The sequence below is a fragment of the Halictus rubicundus genome, unplaced genomic scaffold (genome assembly GCF_050948215.1).
Source record: "Halictus rubicundus isolate RS-2024b unplaced genomic scaffold, iyHalRubi1_principal scaffold0053, whole genome shotgun sequence".
Lineage (NCBI taxonomy): Eukaryota > Metazoa > Arthropoda > Insecta > Hymenoptera > Halictidae > Halictus > Halictus rubicundus.
Window position 1 is genome coordinate 195,483 of NW_027488594.1, and position 3,868 is coordinate 199,350.

Below are 3,868 nucleotides of genomic sequence, written 5' to 3' on the forward strand. Positions count from 1 at the left end.
GGATAGAGGATAGGATAGGATAGAGGATAGGATAGGAGAGAGGATAGGATAGGATAGAGGATAGGATAGCATGGAGGATAGGATAGGATAGAGGTATAGGATAGGATACAGGATAGGATAGGATAGAGGATAGGATAGGATAGAGGATAAGATAGGATAGAGAATAGAATAGGGTAAATTATATTATAGGTTAGGGGATACGATATTATAGAGGATAGGATAGGATAGAGGATCGGATAGGATAGAGGATAGGATAGGATAGAGGATAGGATAGGATAGAGGATAGGATAGGATAGAGGAGAGGATAGGATAGAGTATAGGATAGGATAAAGGATAGGATAGAGGATAGGATAGGATAGAGGATAGGATAGGATACAGGATAGGATAGGATAGAGGATAGGATAGGATAGAGGATAGGATAGGATAGATGATATTATAGGAAAGAAAATAGGATATGATAGAGGATACGATATTATAGAGGATAGGATAGGATAGAGGATCGGATAGGATAGAGTATAGGTTATAGGATTGGATAGGGTAGAGGATAGGATACGACAGAGGATAGGGTAGGATAGAGGATAGGATAGGATAGATTATAGGATAGCATAGAGGATAGGATAGGATAGGGTAGAGGATAGGATAGGGTAGAGGATAGGATAGGATAGAGGATAGGATAGGATAAAGGATATGAGAGGATAGAGGATAGGATAGGATAGAGGATAGGATAGGATAGAGGATAGGATAAGATAGAGGATAGGATAGGATAGGATAGGATAGAGGATAGGATAGGATAGAGGATAGGATAGGATAGAGGATAGGATAGGATAGAGGATAGGATAGGATAGAGGATAGGATAGGATAGAGGATAGGATAGCATGGAGGATAGGATAGGATAGAGGTATAGGATAGGATACAGGATAGGATAGGATAGAGGTATAGGATAGGATACAGGATAGGATAGGATAGAGGATAGGATAGGATAGAGGAGTGGATAGGATAGAGGATAGGATAGGATAGAGGATAGGATAGGATAGAGGATAAGATAGGATAGAGAATAGGATAGGGTAAATTATATTATAGGTTAGGGGATATGATATTATAGAGGATAGGATAGGATAGAGGATCGGATAGGATAGAGGATAGGATAGGATAGAGGATAGGATAGGATAGAGGATAGGATAGGATAGAGGATCGGTTAGGATAGAGGATAGGATAGGATAGAGGATAGGATAGGATAGAGGATAGGATAGGATATAGGATAGGATAGGATAGAGGATAGGATAGGATAGGGGATAGGATAGGATAGAGGATACTATATAGGATTGGATAGGATAGAGAATAGGATGGGATAGAGGATAGGATAGTATAGAGGGAAGGATAGGATAGAGGATAGGATAGGATAGAGGATAGGATAGGATAGAGGATAGGATAGGATAGAGGATAGGATAGGATAGAGGATAGGATAGGATAGATAATATTATAGGAAAGAGGATAGGATAGGACAGAGGATACGATATTATAGAGGATAGGATACGATAGAGGATAGGATAGGATACGATAGAGGATAGGATAGGATTGGATAGAGAATAGGATGGGATAGAGGATAGGATAGGATAGAGGATAGGATAGGATAGAGGATAGGATAGGATTGGATAGAGAATAGGATGGGATAGAGGATAGGATAGGATAGAGGATAGGATAGGATAGAGGATAGGATAGGATAGAGGATCGGATAGGATAGAGGAGAGGATAGGATAGAGTATAGGATAGGATAAAGGATAGGATAGGATAGAGGATAGGATAGGATAGAGGATAGGATAGGATACAGGATAGGATAGGATAGAGGATAGGATAGGATAGAGGATACGATACACGATTGGATAGGATAGAGAATAGGATACGATAGAGGATAGTATAGGGTTGGATAGAGAATAGGATGGGATAGAGGATAGGATAGGATAGAGGATAGGATAGGATAGAGAATAGGATAGGATAGATGATATTATAGGAAAGAGAATAGGATATGATAGAGGATACGATATTATAGAGGATAGGATAGGATAGAGGATCGGATAGGATAAAGTATAGGATATAGGATTGGATAGGGTAGAGGATAGGATACGACAGAGGATAGGGTAGGATTGAGGATAGGATAGGAAAGAGGAAAGGATAGGATAGAGGATAGGATAGGATAGAGGATACGATATACGATTGGATAGTATAGAGAATAGGATACGATAGAGGATAGTATAGGATTGGATAGAGAATAGGATCGGATAGAGGATAGGATAGGATAGAGGATAGGATAGGATAGAGGATAGGATAGGATAGAGGATAGGATAGGATAGGATAGGATAGAGCATAATGATAGGATACAGGATAGGATAGGATTGGATAGAGAATAGGATGGGATAGAGGATAGGATAGGATAGAAGATAGGATAGGATAGAGAATAGGATAGGATAGATGATATTATAGGAAAGAGGATAGGATATGATAGAGGATACGATATTATAGAGGATATTATAGGATAGAGGATCGGTTAGGATAGAGGATAGGATAGGATAGAGGATAGGATAGGATAGAGGATAGGATAGGATATAGGATAGGATAGGATAGAGGATAGGATAGGATAGAGGATACTATATAGGATTGGATACGTTAGAGAATAGGATTGGATAGAGGATAGGATAGTATAGAGGAAAGGATAGGATAGAGGATAGGATAGGATAGAGGATAGGATAGGATAGAGGATTTGATAGGATAGAGGATAGGATAGGATAGATGATATTATAGGAAAGAGGATAGGATATGACAGAGGATACGATATTATAGAGGATAGGATACGATAGAGGATAGGATAGGATAGGATAGAGAATAGGATACGATAGAGGATAGGATAGGATTGGATAGAGAATAGGATGGGATAGAGGGTAGGATAGGATAGAGGATAGGATAGGATAGAGGATAGGATAGGATAGAGGATCGGATAGGATAGAGGAGAGGATAGGATAGAGGATAGGATAGGATAGAGGATACGATATACGATTGGATAGGATAGGGAATAGGATACGATAGAGGATAGTATAGGGTTGGATAGAGAATAGGATGGGATAGAGGATAGGATAGGATAGAGGATAGGATAGGATAGAGAATAGGATAGGATAGATGATATTATAGGAAAGAGAATAGGATATGATAGAGGATACGATATTATAGAGGATAGGATAGGATAGAGGATAGGATAGGACAGAGGATAGGATAGGATACAGGATAGGATAGGATAGAGGATAGGATAGGATAGAGGATAGGATAGGATAGATGATATTATAGGAAAGAGAATAGGATATGATAGAGGATACGATATTATAGAGGATAGGATAGGATAGAGGATCGGATAGGATAGAGTATAGGTTATAGGATTGGATAGGGTAGAGGATAGGATACGACAGAGGGTAGGGTAGGATTGAGGATAGGATAGGAAAGAGGATAGGATAGGATAGAGGATAGGATAGGATAGAGGATAGGATAGGTTATAGGATAGGATAGGATAGAGGATAGGATAGGATAGAGGATACTATATAGGATTGGATAGGATGGAGAATAGGATGGGATAGAGGATAGGATAGTATAGAGGAAAGGATAGGATAGAGGATAGGATAGGATAGAGGAAACGATATACGATTGGATAGTATAGAGAATAGGATACGATAGAGGATAGTATAGGATTGGATAGAGAATAGGATCGGATCGAGGATAGGATAGGATAGAGGATAGGATAGGATACAGGATAGGATAGGATTGGATAGAGGATAGGATAGGATAGGATGGGATAGAGGATAGGATAGGATAGAGGATAGGATAGGAT